Source organism: Mustela nivalis (assembly GCF_964662115.1).
Source record: "Mustela nivalis genome assembly, chromosome: 15".
Taxonomy (NCBI): Eukaryota; Metazoa; Chordata; class Mammalia; order Carnivora; family Mustelidae; genus Mustela; species Mustela nivalis.
Genome location: NC_139034.1, coordinates 36153678 through 36173174, shown reverse-complemented (window position 1 = coordinate 36173174; position 19497 = coordinate 36153678). Strand labels below are relative to the sequence as shown.

General features: G+C 41.4%; 1 long non-coding RNA gene across 2 annotated transcripts; it reads right to left on the bottom strand.

The window, feature by feature from the left end:
• Nucleotides 1-1548: 1548 nt before the first annotated feature.
• LOC309849103 lies at nucleotides 1549-19219 on the bottom strand. Of its 2 annotated transcripts, XR_014303489.1 has the most exons (4): nucleotides 19180-19219; nucleotides 4075-4330; nucleotides 3839-3908; nucleotides 1549-2360 (listed from the first exon to the last, which is right to left on the bottom strand). It is a non-coding gene; the product is annotated as an uncharacterized lncRNA (long non-coding RNA). The 2 variants fall into 2 exon arrangements; XR_014303488.1 differs by having other exon boundaries at nucleotides 3839-4330.
• Nucleotides 19220-19497: the final 278 nt, after the last annotated feature.

Genomic DNA, 19497 nt, shown 5'->3' with positions numbered 1-19497 from the left:
AGAAGTAAATATATTCTTTCCATCTCTGTCTTCTTACATTTCAACTTTCTCCAGCACCTGCCCCTCCAGCCTAACCAATCTGGCTCTGTAAAACACAGCATTATAGTCTTTAGTCTTGCCACAGTTAATAATGATGGATTGTATTATATCAAATTGTCAAAGATTATCAATAGTCTATTAATGCATTTTCATGCATTTTTCTTTGCCTGGATTGATGGTTAAGAAATATCTAGATTTGTTTCTTCTCTTTTACAAAATCAATGCCAACATTCATCTCATGATTAAAAATCACAGATGGGGCCATAGCAAGTCAAGTTTTTTAACCCTTCAGGTTTAGCCAGAAGGTTTGAGAACCACCTATATATTGAGCATTATGCTAGGGCTGTATCCACATATAATCTCTTTAATGCTTTTCCTTGGGAGCTCCTCTTGTTCCTTGTATTTTTTTTTTTTTTTTTAGATTTTATTTATTTATTGGACAGAGAGAGAGAGATCACAAGTAGGCAGAGATGCAGGCCGAGAGAGGAGGGAGCAGGCTCCCCGCTGAGCAGAAAGCCTGATGTGGGGCTCGATCCCAGTACCCTGGGACCATGACCCGAGCCGAAGGCAGAGGCTTAACCCACTGAGCCATCCAGGCACCCCTTGTTCCTTGTATTTTAATCACAGAATCTATGACCCAGTTTCTCTTATCTCTTGTCACCTTTAGACTACTTCCTAGGTCTTGGTCTTGCCTTCTAAGAGGAGTATGTTCTGTGTGCCTCTATTCTATTCCCAAAGGTGCCTAGCAGATGATGGAGAAAAAGAAGAACTCAATACAGGCTTATTGAACACTTGACCAATGAATTTACCTGTGTCTTCTGTCAACTGTGAGCACCCACAGCCCAGTATTTGTAATGCAGATCTTAATTTTCACCTCCTTGAATTTTTGTCCCCATCCTCGTTGGGGTTACATAAAATTGGGTGAGAGGTAGAAAGGGCCAAAAAAGCCACTTGTGCATGATGAGTTTTCTCAGGTATAGTGTCTTCCTTACATAGAATCCCAAGGCAGGGAAGTATGACAAGGTGGAAATGTTAGCCAATTTGATGTTGGGAGAATAGAGATCTAGACTTGCCTATTCAATAATTGTTCCATAACTTAATCTTTCTCCACCTCTTTATTCACAAAATTCAAATAATCATAGCACATCACCTGTCTTGTGTTCTTGAGATCACAAGTAAAACAGATGTGCAAACATGTCAGGAAGAATAAACTGTAATATGGATCGGATAGGACCATTGTTCTTGAGGTTACTCAGACCAATTACACAATTTGACCTGATTGGCATCTAGTATCTTCCTTGAAGCTACTTTCCTCCTCCAGCTCATGCATACCCCTTTCTGTGCTACCCCCCACACCAACAAGCACGTCTGGGCAAGATTTTAGTGGTCATGGGCTCAGTGCATTCCCAGTTCTCAGTGGTAACACATTAGTCTTTAATTCTACTTGGATTTAATATTTCAATTTTTTTCTCCTATTGAACTCTGGTTTCACATTCTAGAGATTGAGTTTATCTCTTCCAACCTTTCCCTTTTCTAAAGTGAAAGAGAAAGGAGGAAGGCAAAAAAAGTACACCGTAATCACAGTTGGTAGTGGATCACTTTCTCTTTCTTGCAGGCAAGTAGCAATGAATTAGAGTCTCAGGGCTAAACCCACCTTGTTCTCCTAATCCACTGGGTACTTCTCTGCTTTCTTCACTCCTCTTGGTGGAGTCAATCAGCCTGTGGTGAGCTTAGTGGTGAAAGTGAGAGGAGTCCAAGAAGACCGTGGTCTAGATAATTCTCCTTCATTTTTTGAAAGCAAGTCTTTAAAGACCAGCCCCATCCACTGGCCCCTTCCCTTAACCTCAAATCCTCACAGCCCCAAGGGTCTAGCATTTGGTAAAGACTCAATAAAATAGTAAGCAACATTTAAACTAATTTTTAGAAAAATGAAAATATTTAAAGAGGATCTTGCAGAGATATGCAAATATTGTAGAGAGAAAATTCCCCAGTGAAAAAAAGGGTCAGGAGAAGCATTTCAGACAGCGAGGGTTGGTTAGGGAGGAGATATTTTGTGTGTGTTGCCTATGTGTATTTGATGGGTATAACTTCAGATGCTTTTAGCTATAAAAAACAGATAACCTGAACTCAAAGTGGCTTGAATAATCAGGAGATCAGGAAGTTTGTTTCCTTGCATAATAAGAAATCCAGCAGTGAATCAGGCTCCAAATCTGCTTCTTATGGTTCCCTCTGATCTGGTCTCCTTTGTGTGTTGACTTCATCCTCTTGGCATTAGCAAAACGGTCACAGCAGGTCCAGGCGTCAAATTCCAATAAACAATGCTAAGGGAAGAAATAATAAGCATAATCCGGCCAGGCTCTGCTGGTGCCCTTGCGGGGCTCCCAAGGGCACAGAAAGTAAGTTTTCCAATTCCCACAAACCGCCTTCTAGAAAGAAGTCAGACGAGAGCAGAGAGAGAGCTATAGGCTTAGCTTATGGAAAACCATATTGTTAAGGATTTTCATGCCACTTTCGTGTGCAGAACTCAAACTAGAAGATTTCTCTGAGCAAACTCCACTGGGCATTACCCACAGACAGCTGTGTGACCTTCACCTGAACCTTTGCCATTCTGCTGACTTGCCTTACAAGTACCACTTTGGGGCTGGGCTTCTCACATGCACACACGTTTCTGAAATCTGAAATCCTCTTTAAATTTTCTACTCAAGCCAAAACTGAGGATCCAGTATAAAAGCTTTCTATTCTCTTAACACAAGCCCTATTGAGGACTTGTTCTTCCAAATTGTTTGTCTACTTATGAGATCAGCAGCCACATTGTGTTCCTACATGACTTAACCACTTTGCATCAGCTGCACAACTGGCCCCAATGACTGCAAAAGCTGGTCATTAATAGGCTAAGAAACAATTTCAATGGGACAGCAGTCAATTTTGGGTCAGCAGGTGCATGTGGCCAAGCCTTTGTCTGTTCTTCCCAAGCAATCTCCACCTCCGTGCTTTTCCCAATTCTCCTCCATGGTGTTGGGCAGGACAATTTTCTAAAACACAGTTACAGTCACATCATTCACTCATCCCAAAGCCTTACGTCACTTCTCTGCACCAACGGATTAAGTGCAAAATAGCTACTGGCATTACTCTCTTTTTGCTAGTTTTCCCCCTGAAATCTCTGCCCTGTGCCATCTCCACACTGTGCCCCAGTCACACCAAAGCAGCAGCTGTTGCTCTGAGGAGTATGCAGGTGCATCCACACCTCTGCGTGTGCGCGCTGCTCTGGCCAGACATTCCCCCATCCGCATCTCAGATCTGCTCCTTATCCTTGAGGCGACAGTTCTGAAGCTTTCTGTATTCTCAAGGCCATCAACCCATCAGCCCCTTTCCTGGGCCCCTGTAGGACTTTCAGGGACTCAAAGCCTGAACCGTAGTTATTTATGTACATGTGTGTTCCCCTCACGACTCTAGCGACTGTTGTGTCTTATTCACCATTGTGGGCATAGGACCCAGCACAGTGACCAGCGATGAGGAGCTGCCCAAAAAATATTTAATAAGAAAAAGAAGGAATGAGGACGGGAGGAAGGGAAGGAGAATGAAGGAATCTTCATTCATGTCAAGTCAACGTGCTCTCCTAGACCCTAGTACTCTGTATCTTCCTCTCAAATCTTATCTTTGACCCAGAGTAAAAATTAAGGCTAAAGGTACTGAGGGTCACCTGGGTGACTCAGTCGGTTAAGGGTCTGAGTCTTGGTTTCAGCTCAGGTCATGATCTCAGGGTCATGAGACTGAGCCCCTCATAGGGTTCCCTACTCACCAGGGAGTCTGCTTAGGATTCTCTCTCTCCCTCTCCCTCTGCTCCTTCCCCGTTCATGCGCTTTCTCTCTCTAAAATAAATAAATAAATAAAATCTTGGGGGGGGGAGTCTAAAGGTAAAGAGACAACCCAAAAGGCAGCATCTGGAGGGTGTCTAGCTGTCCCAGGAAGCTCTTCCAAAGCCAGCCTAAAGACAAGCAAGAGCCTTATCTTCTCTGTGGAACAGAAGCTTCTTACTCAGTAAATGTTTTACTGAGAATCTCTTCTCAGGCGCCAAGGGTCACTGATATTTTTTAAAAGATGAACTCGACCCAGTCCTCAGTAGTCTCAGTCAAGTTCGGTTATCTCCGTCTTCTCCTCTGGATCCCTCAGACGCCAGATTCTTTCCTCACGTCGTTAACTCCCCCTGCTTGTTAGCTCTCGGTTGTTTCTGAGCTCCGGATGTCACTGCTCAAGGTCTGGAGAACACCCCTGTTTTCACACCACGCTGAACCTGAATACAGAAGTCAAATGATCAGCCCCTTGTGAGGGTTCTTTTTGTTTATCCTCCCAAGCCTGCTTCTTCACGTGTTCTCTCTCTCTCTCTCTCTCCTCTGCCCTTTCTCAGATGCCAGTTGTAGGTTTATTAGACCTTTTTACTGGTCCCACACCAAATGCACCCCCAGGCTCTTCCGTACTTTCCCATCCTTTCTGGTCCCACACGTCAGTCTGGATGTTTCCTCCTGACCTGTTGCCTAGCTCGCTCATCTTAGCCCCACAGCATCCTACCTGCAGCTCACCCTTTTAATACACACATTTCAGTGATTTATTTTTGAGTTCAAGAATTTTTATGTGATTCCTTTTCATAAGTTCTAGTTTTTTGGCTGAACTTCTCCCCTCCCCTCTCCCCATCCTCTACTTTTTACACTGCTTAATCTGTGTTTGATAACTTCAAAATCGATACCACTGTTCTGGTTATCACTGCTACATAACAACCCCCCCCCCCCAAAAAAGTAGTTGCACAAAGCATCCCCTTGGCTGGAATCATTTAGAAATATCTTCACTTGTGTCTGGCAATGGATGCTGGCTGTTGGCTAGAGCATCTTCAAATACTTTCTCAAAATGGCCTAGGCTTCCTGATGGTATGGCCATCCCAAGGCCTTACACTTCTTACATGGTATCGCTTTAGATGCTAAGCAGAGATCCAGGGTGGGCAGGGGGGGAGGGGAAGAGTGTGGGGAGAGTAAGCAGAAGGTTACTGCGGCAAAGTGAAATTTCAGCATCTGAAATGCCAATGTTTAAACGTGGTAAGGACATATGGGAATTCATACAGCCCCGCCAAGCTGCAAAATAGCAGAAGATTGTATTATAATGATAATTACATATTATGATACCATGATAATTAACATGTTTGAGAGATTTGTTGAGTGCCATCAAGTCTAACGTTTCTTCAAAATATCTACTATCATTACCCTCACCTTATAGATGGGAAAACTGAGGCCAGAAAGGTTCAGCAGCTTGGCCAAGGGCACCCAGCAAGTGGCAGAGCCTGAATTCAAACCTGGGCGGTTATACACTGGAGGCCACTCCTCAAAACTCTGTTATGTAAGACACAATGGCCAGATGTACACGGTCTCCCATTTTCTGTGCATATCCTGGCTAAACGCCAATGGCAGAAGTTAATGAGAGCAAAATGCAGTCATTATGTTTAGACAGGAGAGGTCGGATGGAAGCCAGGCTTCAGCATCATTTATCAACATCAAGGGCCTCAGCAGATGTTGCAGTGGGAAGAGACTGGGTTTGAATTTGGATTACTCACAAGATCTGGGTTAGGTCTAGGCTCCATCATTGCTTCTGTGTGAGCCTCAACGCACCATTTAACCTCTAGGTACAGTTTTTGCATTCTAAAATGAAGATCCTAGCACTTTAACTGAATGACGGACTTATCTTCAAAGCTGTGGGGTTGGAGGGATAGAGAGTGAGCGAACAGACAGGTCCATCACTGCTGGGACAGATGAGAAAGGTGGCAGCAACCAGTCAGAGGAAGACAACATTCAGACCAGACCTCTCTGACCACGGACGATACCAAAATAGGAAATTTAGTGACTTGTAGGAGAAGAGGGTGCAAGAGCCACAAGAACCTCCCACACAGGGGCCAAGGACAAAATGACAATGGGGCATGTTAACCTGCTCTTCCCCTTCCAGGGCCAAGGGCCAAAAGTGGGCTTCCCCTCCTCCCACGACCTGGTCCTCAGGGTGGGGGTTGCAGCAGTCCCCGGTGGAGAGTGGGAGAGAATGAAGCAGCCAGAAGGGACAGGAGAGGGGAGGCAGAGGCAGGTGGGACCCTGGCTCAGCAGACACTCCAGGCTCCAGTGCAGGCTCCGATGATCCACCAACCGTCAGCTGTAAAACAAAATAATTAAAAGATACAATTACTAAGACTTTACAGTCCGTGCCAGCAGAGCCTTGATCCCCAGGCCCAGGCAGGCTGAGGGCAGGGCCCCATGAGACCATGCTGCTCTCGGGTGCCCTGCAAGACCGGCTTGGCTGCTGGGGGTGGGCTTGGTGCAGCCCCCGACCTGTTCTAAAGCAGCATTCAAGCCAAGTCTCAGTGTACAAACAACGTTGATTAGGTTACCAGCCTCCCAACTTCTGTTCAGCCTCCTTGTCCCTCCCTTTGTAGGGAGACCTGGATATTCTTTCCATGCCTTGCTTTTTGCTGACCACTACCCTTTTGGCGCTGATGTTCTAGGGCTGAAGGCATTATGCTAAATGAAAATAAACACTGATAAATCCTGCCTTAGGCACTGGGGTCACATGCTGGCTTTAGGGAGCCATTTACAATCTGTCTGTTTTTTCTACCGAGGGTTGCAGTGGCAAAGTAACATTATTCAGGTGCCACTGTGTTTGATGTGCGTTTTATTAGACACAGGATGGCTGAAAAACATTAGCCTCTAGTCAGCTTTAACTCCCGTGCTGCCATCCAGCTGTTGGTAACTTCCCCTTCAGGGAGTGCCTCGTTTAGACAGGTCCATTTTTTAATTAAAAAAACATTTTTAGTCCTGATTTATTGTTAAAAATGGTTCCTCAAAATAAATTTCCATAGAAGTGGGTTGCATTTTTCCAGTCATAAGAAGAAACTTGTGTTTCTTGTAGGTGCAGCAAATGAGACATAATATAGTTTAGAAGCACAGACACATTGTATCTTGCATGAAACTGCGTGGTTACCTTTAACAGAACTGTGAGCTTCCACAGTTTAAATTCTGTAAATATTGCCTATGAGTAATTTCTTATGCATTGTATATTTTATCTAAAATTACAAAGTTGGCTATGAGCTATATTATATAAATTCTTAATTAATAGAACTGGGGAGGTTCGTTTTATTTTTTTCTTTGTTGATATTATTAACATAGAACATATGTAAGCTTTAGGTACACAATATGATGATTTCATACAGATGCATATTGTGATTTGATTACTAAGACTATTTTAATTAATAAAATTACTTGGATAATTCAAAGATGTTTTAAAAATTACACAGTCAAGGAGTGCCTGGGTGGCTCAGTCAGTTGAGTGACCAACTCTTGGTTTTGGCTCAGGTTATGATCTCAGCATCCTAGGATGTAGCCCTGCCTTGGGTTCTGTGCTCAGCATGGAGTCTGCTGGATATTATCTCCCTCTCCCTGTGTTCCCCCCACCCACCACCCCCAACCAGCTCATGCTCTCTCTGTCTCTTTCTAAAATAAAAATAAATAAAATCTTTTAAAAAAATTACTCCATCAAAATACATAAAGTTCTTTAAAAAGTCAATATCCTTTGACAGAGAGATTCTAGCCTGGAGTAATCAAAAGGGAAGATAAACATACATGTAAAAAAAAGATGGTTACCAAAGAATCATTATTTACAAAAAAAAAAAAAAAAGAAAAGAAAAGAAAAGAAAGAATCGTTATTTACAACTGCAAAACACAGGAAATAACTTAGTTATCCAACAGAAGAATGATTATGGTATAATCATTATACTGATTGATTATGGTATTGATTGATTATAGTATAATCATAATAATGATGGTATTAGAAAAACAATATAGTCTCAAGGTTAAGAATAGGCTTTGGAGACAACTAGATCTGAGTGTGAAATGGGGCTGGCTTGCTAATTTTGTGACCTGGAGTAATCAGTTTTCTCATCTAATGTGTTATTTAGCTATTGCTAAATAAAAAACTGCCCCCAAACTCAGTCGCTTAAAACAGCACTCATTAATTATCATAGCTCCCATGAGTGCAGGTTGGCTGGGGTTGGCTCTGTGGAGACCAGAGTGGGGGTGGGCTGGGCTGGGTGCCTCTGCTCCTCCCTGGAGGTCCGTGTGCCCAGTGGTGGCCCCGCCCCAGGAGTCTCTCATCCTTGCTTATCCTAGTGGGAGAGACAAGCTGGTACTTTATGTGGCGCTAGAAGAGTCCCAAGAGGGAAACATGAAAACTCGTAAGACAAGGTTGCGCTGTAATTTCCACCTCACTCTTTTGTCTAAAGCGAATCACACTGACCAAATCTCAAATCAAGATGTAAAAAAATGCCACACAGCTAAGATTAGGATTCCACAGCAGGGATTCTCAACCTTTGCACTACTGACCTTTTGGACCAGATAGTTCTTTCTTAGGAGGGGCTGGCCTATGAATTGTTAGATGTTTAGCAGTGAGCAACCCTGGCCTCTGCAACCTAGCTGTTAGCAACCCATCCATAACTGTGACAGCTGAAAATGTCTCCAGACTGCCAAATGTTCCCTAGGGGGCAAAATTGGTCCCTGGTTGAGAACCACTACTCTATAGGGAGGGATGAAGAGTTGGGTATAGTAATTAAGTCTGTCACTTTGAGGGTTATAATACTGCTGACCTTATTTGATTTTTCAAATGATTAGGTTTTTCAGTGATTAGGTTCAACTGCTGCTACTTTCATAAGTACTTAAAAATACAACTTCTGCTCATTTATAGCCCGTATAATGTGGTCATTTGAAGATTTTTGAAGGATTTCTAATATCATAAAAAAAATGTTTAAAAGTTTTTAAGTAAAAAAGAAAGGATCTAAAACGATATAGGCATCAAGAAAATAAGTGTGTGGGGGTGCCTGGGTGGCTCAGTTGTTAAGTGTCTACCTTCCCCTGAGGTCATGTTCTCAGGGTCCGGGGATCCAGTCCTACATTGGGCTCCCTGCTCAGCAGGAAGTCTGCTACTCCCTTTCCCACTCCCCCTGCTTGTATTCCCTTTCTCACTGTGTCTTTCTCTGTCAAATAAATAAATAAAATCTTAAAAGAAAGAAAGAAAGAAAGTGTGTAAATAATATGAATATGAATGTAAGTATAAATACTCAGGAAGAAGAACAGTTGGACAATAAACCATTAAAAGGTGATTTTTCTATTGTGGTGTAATTTGGAATGATTTCTCATTTTATTTATATTTGGTTTTTTTCCACCTAAATTTCTCATAATGAGATTGTATTTATTTTTTAAATCAGAGAACAAGTTTGCACACGGACATACACAGCATAAATTTATTTAAGATTCTCCAACCTGACTCTTCTCTCCTCCCAAAACATTTCCTTTGAAGAAGAAGAGCTCTTCAAAAAATCACTCTATTTGGCTTGGTCTTTCAGTGAAAGTATTATACATAGATGGTCAGTAAATATGTGTAGTTCAGGATTTCATTTTTTGTAGTAAAAAATCTCTTCTGAAAGAAAGAACATGTTAAATTGGGGAAGATTTTTAAAATATAAAAGTATTAGGTATTGGGGCACCTGGGTGGCTCAGTGGGTTAAAGCCTTCAGCTTGGGTCATGATCCCAGGGTCCTGGGATCGAGCCCCGAGTCAGGCTCTCTGCTCCGCAGGGAGCCTGCTTCCTTCCCTTTCTCTCTCTGCCTGCCTCTCTGTTTACTTGTGATCTCTCTCTGTCAAATAAATAAATAAAATCTTTAAAAAAAATTAGGTATTAGAAGTTATGTGGGGAGGCAGATTTATATCCTGCAGCTGGAATTACAAACTCCTGCAATCTTTCTAGAGGGCAATTAACCCTTTAAAGTGTTCACATATAACATTTCCATTTCTAAGTATATCTCTCTTAATTAAATCATCCAGAGATGTATATGAAAATTGCTCAATAAAGATGTTCTCAATCTGTTTTGTAATGCTATATTTTGGGGTCTTTTGTAATAGTAGCTTAGTCTGAATCATAACAAAACATAATTTGGTATCAGAAGTAGTATCCTGCAGGGGTAACAAAAATGTAAATTCTATCACTTTAATAAGTATGTGATTTTTTAACAATTGTATTAGAATCAATTGTGCTTAAAATTGATCCTTTAACAGTCATGGGATAGGCAGCAAGGAAACGTTTGAGAAGCTGGAGACTTTTATCAAATCCCAGCACATTTGGCAAAACTGGTCTCTGTGAGGGGCACCTGGGTGGCTCAGTCGGTTAAGCGTCTGCCTTTGGCTCAGGTCATGATCCCAGGATCCTGGGATAGAGTCCCTCATCAGGATCCCTGCTCAGTGGAGAGCCTGTGTCTCCCTCTCGCTCTGCCCTTCCCTCTGGCCATGCTCTCTTTCTCTCTCTCTCAAATAAATTTTTTTAAAAAAATCTTAAAACAAAACAAAACTGGTGCCTGTAATACTTTGAAGGTAGTTTACACACTTACCAGGCCTCAAGCTCTGGGGGAAACAGTGACACAAAATTAGTATGTTGATTTCTGTCAGCTGCTCCTTGGTGCTTTTAGTAGGCAATGAAAAAGAGAGAGGTGAAGTCTGGCAAGAATTTTGTCAGCTTCTCGATGGAGACGAAAGGGAAAAGGGCTCAGATGGGGATGTCCCCTGTATGGGGGGACCACAGTCTGAACTGACTAGCAGTCCCTTAGACCTCGTGGAGCTGGGAAACTCAACTGTTTCAGTACCATAAACAGAAAGCAATAATACTGGGTCTACGACCTTTCTCCAGGGCTTGCTGTTATTGGAACCCTAGGAGGCAATCCTCAGGCAAATACAGAATTAGGCATATTGTCTACTCATCCAACCCTGTTATTTTCAATGGCCTCCAAGTTGCTACTGAGTTAGAGAGGAAATAGTCCTAGTCGAGAGATGAGTAAACAAATGAGTGCTCATACACTTAAGATTTATGCAGAAAATATCTTTGGTTATCCTGACATGTTTATGGAAATGACTGGTAGCAAGTAGTCCAGAAAATGGCTAAGAACTTTGAAAGTACTATGTGATCAAAGAAACCACAAACCTGGCCTGCAAAAGCTTGTAATTTTCTGATCCCCAAAGCAACCCCCCGGGGAAAGTCGTGCATCCCCAAGGAAGACAGGCTCTCCCACACTCGCTGTAGCTGTGGCCACAGAACTTAATAGACAAGCAGAGTCTCTGAGAGGTCACTGGACAAAGGAACTTCTCCCAGAGAGGGGAACCGGTTGGTGTCTGTCGGCCAATGAATTTTTGTCATTCGCCGTGGCAGACTTGTCATAGTTCCTTCCCAGTGAGATGTCATCACTCTTAAGGACGATAACCATTCTGCGTCCCATTCACCCTTTTTTCCAAAAGAGGAGTTTTTATAGCAGTTTTAAAGCTCTGTTTCTTTGACTGAAGAGTAATTATGCAGAAGGAGCCGGAAAACCTGCCTGTTAGTTTAAATGTCTCCAGACCGGGGCACCTTCAACCCTGATGGAAAAGACTTGAGGTCACCCAGAACTCTTAAACTTTGAGTTGGATTTAATAACTGGAAGCCTGTTTAGGCTGTTTCCTTGGGGGCAGGAGTATATTCTTAGGGCACAGATTTGTAGCTGGGGGACTTGAGACAGAGGCTGGAACTGTCCTCAGTATTCAGTCCTCCTGGCACTCAGTAAAATCTCTCCCATGTTGTGGTTTTGCAAGCGCTGTGGCTGGGCAATGGGTGACCAGCATTTCCCAGCCTACCTTCTAACTAAGTGTAGCCATGTGGTTAAATTTTGGCAAATGACATGTGGACAGAAGAGAAGTGAGCCATTCCTGGGGCCTTCCATCCACTCTGTCTCTCCTTCCCTTTGGCTGGAATTGGATGGGGGCTGTCAGGCCTGCCTCACCCACCTGGACTAGGGAGCAGTTTCCCTAGGGCTGGGCACAGCCTGGCTCCCCAAGAACGTCTGTCCACCTCTGCATTTATCCATGAGGGAGAAGAAAGCTTATATCTTGATGGAACCACTATAGTTCGGGGTCTTTTTGTACAGTACTTTCAATCTACCCTAAAAACTCAATTGCTCAGGGGGCGCCTGGGTGGCTCAGTGGGTTAAGCCGCTGCCTTCGACTCAGGTCATGATCTCAGGGTCCTGGGATCGAGTCCCACATCGGGCTCTCTGCTCAGCGGGGAGCCTGCTTCCCTCTCGCGCTCTGCCTGCCTCTCTACCTACTTATGATCTCTCTCTGTCAAATAAATAAATAAAATCTTAAAAAAAAAAACTCAATTGCTCAGGTAAAAACACAACAAAACAAAATAATAAGCGCATAGTGAACTCGAAAAAAATTATTTAGGTATATTTTTAAAAGTTATTTATTTGACAGAGAGAGATCACAAGTAGGCAGAGAGGCAGGCTGAGAGAGATGGGGAAGCAGGCTCCCAGATGAGCAAAAAGCATGATGCAGGTCTTGATCCCAGGACCCTGAGATCATGACCTGAGCCAAAGGCAAAGGCTTAACCCACTGAGTCACCCAGGTACCCCATGAACTCAAAAGTTTTTAAGAGGCATGTGTGCATAGAAAAAACCTGAAAAGCTGAGTACTGAACCATGTATTTCTGAATAGTGTTATTATGAATAGTTGTATTTTCTTCTTTGTGTCTTTCCATATTTTCCACTTTTTTACTTTGCATATATATGATTTTTATAATGAAGGCACCAATATGTACTATTTTCTTTTAAAGATAAATAAGCATAGATTCCTCATTTTTCTTCCTCACATTTAACTGTTAATATGTTGCCTAATAGCCACAGTTTTTTTCAAAGCCAAGAGCATTAGACCACATAAATGCCTGAGGAAGCTCTAACTGCTTTTTCTTATCTTTAAATGCCATAAGACCTGTTCAACATGTGCTGGACATCTATCAAAATACTTCACATTTCATGGAAAACTAGAAGAATAATTACCAGGGGAGGCCTTCTTACAGCTGCTAAAGCACACCAAGACCAACCAAGTGGGCAGTTAGAGGAGGAGAAATGGCCTCTTGAAGAACTTGCTTACATTTTCTCCCTTTTTAAGAAGCTTCTTTGGCAAGCATGCTTTTTACATTTTATATGAGGCTGTTATGATCAATTTTAAAAACAGTTACCATAATCTGCTCAAAATCCTCTTCTTCTCTCCCTATATCCAACCATCCAAAGGATAAATCTTGCTTTCTAGGCCAAGTCTAATGACTCACAGACCCTTCATGATCTGAAAAATGCCTATATTCCCAATCTCCTCTCCAGATATGATTCCCTACCCCCTCCACCCCTGCAAACACACCCTTTCTGGCACTCCGTAATTCAGCTCACTGAATGTCTTTTTTTCATGAATAGACCTTAATTTTTAGAGCAATTGTAGGTTTACAGAAAAATTGAGCAGAGTTCCCATATACCCCTAACTGCTACCCCAACACATAGTTTCTCCTGTTATTAACATTTTGCCTTATTGTGGTTCACTTTTGTGATTGATGAGCCAATTTTGATACGTTGTCATTAATTAAAGTCTACAGTTTACATTAGGGTTTGCTGTTCATGTTGTATATTCTATGGGTTTTGGAAAATGTACAAAAACATGTATCCACCATTAAATTACTATATGAAATAGATTCACTGACCTAAGAATCCTCTCATTCAACCTTCCCTTCCCTTGAGCTCCTGGCAACCAATGACCTTTTACTATCATCATATTTTCGCCTTTTTCAGAATGTCACATAGTTAGAACATACGCTATGTTGCTTCTTTGGCTTAGTGTTATGAATTTAAGGTTCTTCCAAGTCTTTTCATGGCTTGTCAGTGGGTTTCTTTTTGTTTATTTATTTATTTGTGTATTTATCTATTTGTGTATTTATTTACCAGTGTGTGGGTATACCAGAGTCTGCTTATCTATTCTCCTACTGAAAGACATTTGGTTCCTTTTTAGTTTTGGTGATAATGAATAAAGCTACTATAAACATTCATGTGTAGGTTTCTTGCATCAATATTTTTACCTACTGAATATCTTTTATCTTCTCAAATGTCATTTAGTTAGATCCCTTATCTTTGGTTCTCCAAATATGCTGTTCTGATATCCTAAAACATGTTTCCATCTTTTGCAACCTTGGTAACTCTTATTCAGTCATTAGGTCGCAACCAAGAGATCATTTCTCCCAAGAAGTCTGCCCTAATCCCTTGACCTTCCCACCTTCCAGGGGTTACGTATGTCTCCTCTGTGCTTCTGCAATATTCTATTCTACTCCTAGCATCACATCATGTATTGTCCTAAACTCTCTATTTCTATCCTGCATTAAACTCTGGGCTCAGGGAGGTCAGTGACCAGATATGCCTTCCTTATCATCAAATCTCAGCCATATAGCTGAGCCCTTGACATGTAGTAGTTGCTCAGTAAATATCTGTCAAATAAACAGCCACTTGGCTTGCATTGCCTAATCTCACAGGAATATTATATATATATATATATAATATACAATATTATAGTAATGTATGTAATGATATATTTAATGTATGTATTACAATATTATAGTATGGTATATTTTCATATATGTCAGCATTACATATATATTACGCATAGGAGTAACATATATTATAAAATACATGTAAAACACAATATATTTATAAAATGCTATTTATTATAAAATAAGGTCATTTTATGTTGTTTGGGAACTGTTCTGAAGTCATCATGATCCTTATTTCTTTTATATTTCTTCCATCCTACATCCAGAGGCTTTGTACACATAAAGGATTGAATACTGTTGTTAAATAACCAAGAGTTGTTGGTACTTTCTAATTTTTTTATACAAAAATAATCCAGAAGAGCTGTTCAGAATATCTGTTCTCAGAATCATTTCACCCACTGAACATTTTTATTGTCTTTGATCACCACCCCAAACCCAGAGATGTTCTCACACCTAGGAATGCCTTCACCCTTAGGTTATAATAGAATTGTTATCACTTACTGTGCTAGTTACCTTCAAAGGAACTCCATATGTTTTATTAGTAATCCACTATGTTCATAAAGATCCCTTAAAAGCCAGAGAAACAGGCTGGTCCTTGTTTATAAATGTAGAAGAGAAAAATCCTAAAGTTTTAAAAATTCAAGTTATTTAAATACGAACAGTTCACCCAGTTGTCATGGATTTACTTGGACTCCCCTAGCTAGGAAGAGATGATCACAATGAATGACACAGGGCATGAGAGCTTTGGCTGGTAGAACCCATCACACTTCATTCATTCTCTCACTTGATCAGTTATGCATCCTTTTGAAAACCTACTCTACTGTCAGACATCACACTTGACTCTAACTCCTATTACAATTCTACTAGGTAGACATTATTTCTTCTATTTTTTTTTTCAGATATAGAAATGGCATCTCAGAGACATTAAATAATTATAATGTCACAAAACCATCCAGGTCCCAAGAATTTCAAGGTTCTATAATTTAAAGGGCTATACTGTCTTTAAGTCTTCACCATCCCACTGTGTTGTGCTGCCTCAAAGGACATTATTCAAGGGGCACCTGGGTTGCTCAGTTGCTTAAGGGGGACTCTTGATTTTAGCTCAGGTCATAATCTCAGGATCATGGGATCAGGTTCTGCACCTAGTGGGGAATCTGCTTGAGATTCCCTCTTTCCCTCTTCTTCTCCCCCTGCTCTCTCTCTGACAATAAATAATAAATAAATCCTAAAAATAGACATCATTCAATCTTCCATAACATCATGTATCTCATCAGGATCACTGAACTGTAAATCATGGCTAGGATGAAGAGTGAAAGGGGGATGCCAAAGCAATGAAGGCATTTCTTACTCTCTTCATGAATTGACCAAATGGTTCTATAGCTAGAAGTCACACACAGAAATGTCTTGCCTCTCCACTAAGCCAACTCAGCTATTAAACTTGGGCTTTTTGCATTTGTTTAGTAAGACCATTGTTTTGATAAGGATCATTTTCACGTGTTGCTTGCCCTACAACACAAGGAGCAGGGCTCGCCTGGCTTACTTCCAGCTGAACCTTAGACCAGTGGTTTCCTTTGGTCTGCAGGAGCACACTCCTACGTTCTTAGGTAGGTCGTCAAATTTTATCAACCTTTTGTCAAAAAAATGTTTTGTGACAACTGAAAACATACCCTGTCGCAATGAGGACCATCAGTGGCTACACATTGGGCAGAGCATAATTTACTCTGGACTTACAGGAGTAAATTTAATTTACTCCTTATAATTTACAAGGTACAACAGAACAAGGCAACATCAGAGAGAGCCCAGTGCTTCTTGGAGTATGTGTGAATTTGTTCTCTTGGGCAGGGCAGCAACTGTTCTGTTTAGACAATGACTGACCCAAGGTTGAAGATCTGCCAGGTGAATGGTATTGTAACTGTGGGTACTCTCATTGGAATCTGTGACACATGGAAATAATCTAGTTTTGATATCTAAGTGACTTCCAACTTAATTTGTACAGTTTTACATCTTAAAATGCCTTCAAGTTCCCTCCAAAAATTCTGTTATTTGAAAAAATATGTCACCAACACAAGAGAAGTGGAAAGTTATTGTTTCAGCCTGACAAAAAAGACAAAGATTTATGCTGGTTTGGAATATGGATTTTGGAGTCAGCTCAGATCTGCCTCGCTTGCAACTACTTTCTACACTGTGCACCGGTGTCATCAACACCCTCTGTGTTGCTGTGTGGATTAAATGACATAATGCACATAAAGCATTTCGTAACACAGCTGGCAAATAGTCAATGGCAGTTCTCAAACAGGATGGATTACTGAGTGAGTGAGGAATGAATGAAATGGGACGCAGTTATGCAAAAGCTCAAAAGTACTGGGAAGTTCTCTTTAGGCCTTGAAAACTCTGGTCTAGCTTGTGATCATCTCTTCCCAACTAAACGAGTTCAAGCAAATCACTGAATACTTTAGGATTCTTCTTTTCAACATTTAGAGACAAGGACCATGCTGTTTCTCTGGTTCTCCCAGAATCTTTATGAGCAAAGCGGACCACTACTACCACAAACTGAATTCCTGCGAAGGTATCTTACAAGAACGAAAATGTCTACAAGATTTCTCCTTAATGGCAGGAAAGAAAACTGGGAATTCCCTGTACTGCACGCCACACATCAGCCCGAAGCACTGTGTCTTTGACGAGAGAAAGCTGCAGGGTGTAAACGTTCTGTGTGAGCCACTTGCATGCACGTCTAGAAATTCCAAGCAGAGAATAAACTTCTCACATGTGGTCCCTACTCTTTCATCAATAATTTTTGCTTTGGCCCTGTCAGACTCAATGGCCTAGCTGTAAGTGTAGCTTTGCAGGCAAGCTAGTTCTGGTTCAAGTAGCAATAAATCACTGATAAGCATAAGGGAACTCAGTTTTCTTCCCAGAGCCTGGTCTCAAATCATGTCTGAGCACACACCCCCAACCTGGCATCTTTTAGCTGACTGCCCAAAAAAGGAATATACCAGAAAGTCAATTGGCCTTTGACCTACACCCAGTGATGAAATCTCTGCCTCTAATGACTTTCATTTGAAGCTTGAAGAAGAAAATAAATGTGAACAGAAAATACAATAACATAAAGATTGGCCATGCAAGAGAATTCCTTCTCGACTATCTTTAATAGTTCATCAATCTCTCGCCACATGCCCACTATTCAGAGCAAGAAAACTATAGATTGCAACTTCAGGTTCAGTGCTTCCAGCTTCTTGTTTACAGGGGCAGAAGAGAACTGAAGAGGCCAAGCAACCACCTCCATTAGACAAAGGTTTATACAGACTACAGAAAAATTATTCACATTATGAGTTATTCACTGCTACATTCCAGACCCTAGAAAGGCTTTGTTCCCTGCTTTTGACCAGTCTCCTTTTGTTTTCCCCCCATTACTAGTGATGAGCTTAAAAAAGAGAGCGACACTTTCTAATACAACTCAATTATATTAGAAAAAAGTCTTCAAGACAAATTTGCTCAAATCATAAGTCAATTCAACTGGTAGATGAGATTTGGGTGGCTGCTCTCTCCCCTTTCCCTGATCAATTGTCACCGGAATTGACCGAATAAAGTCTGTGCAAGTCACAGAGCTGGGGAGAGGGTGAGGCCAGACACTTCCTGTGAGTTTGCCGGTGTGGGACAAGCTGAAGAATATGGTACCTTGGGTGACAGTGTCTCATGTCCCAAGAACTGTTCCCTTCAGGACATGACCATCTTTGACCTACAGAACAGCAGCTGCTTGTCTGACAATCCTTGTGCCCATTCCTGCTTATCCCAGTCCCCTGCCCAATAGATCACGTCCCTGTGGCTAAACACAAGCCCCCACCTGCCCAGTGAATTCTCACTGGCTGGGCAGTTGACAGCAGGAGAAGAAACTTTGAAGGTGGCATAAAACTCAGGTTTCGGTCTGACTTCCGTTCCTCACTACCTGGATGGCCTAAAAGCATCCAGTTGTTCGAGATTTATTTCTTACTCTGCAGAATAGGAGATAATCCTTGCTCCGCCCAGCTCATGAGATTGTGAGAAATAAGTGAAACAATGGTTTTTATGTGCTTTGTGGATGCCAAAAGCTATAGAATGGAAAGGACGGGGGAGATGCTGAGTTACTGAGAACATATGCTCTATCAATTTTCAGGACATCACAGACTAGAGATGTGGAACACTTCTGTGCCCCTGCTTGCTCATTTCCGCAGCGGAGGATGACTGGTTTTTCATCAGATTGTTTTCCTTTTTCTCCTGGGCACACAGCTAGACTACATTTTCCATCCGCCCTTGCTCTTAGAGTAAATTCTGGCCAGTGGAATACAGATGGAAGTGATGTATACTACTTCTGGCCTTGACCTTTAAATATTTCCTAGCACAAGCCTCCACTCTCAGCTCATGGTGCTCCTGGAGTCTTAGTGAATTTTTTATGCTACTTCTTAGCTGAAGAAATATGTAACAGTTCCAGTTATAAAGAGGCTAGGCCCAAGCACTTAATAAATATTTATGTCTTCATAACTTCATGATGTTGGAAAAAAATAGTATACCTGAATTCAAAGCCAAATAATATTAATTCTTAATTACTTTTTGTATTAATTAGTACAAATATAAATAATGTATTTTAATTATATATACATGTATAAGTATATAATTAATATAAGTTAATACTTAATTATGGTTACTTACTAATAGAATGTGTATGCCTGTTTGGGCACTGCATATCTTCTTAAACCTAAGAATCAGAGTAACACGACGATGCTCATTTCCTGTTGCACATTGATTTTCATATGGTACTTGGTTTTTATTATAGCAATGGCTGAAAACCTAGATTGAAAAAGGAATAGCATTGTCAGTGACATCAGCATCATGGGATCATAAGACGTTCCTCTTTTTTTTTTTTTTTTTTTTTTAAGATTTTATTTATTTATTTGACAGACAGAAATCACAAGTAGGCAGAGAAGCAGGCAGAGAGAGAGAAGGGGAAACAGGCTCCTGCTGAGCAGA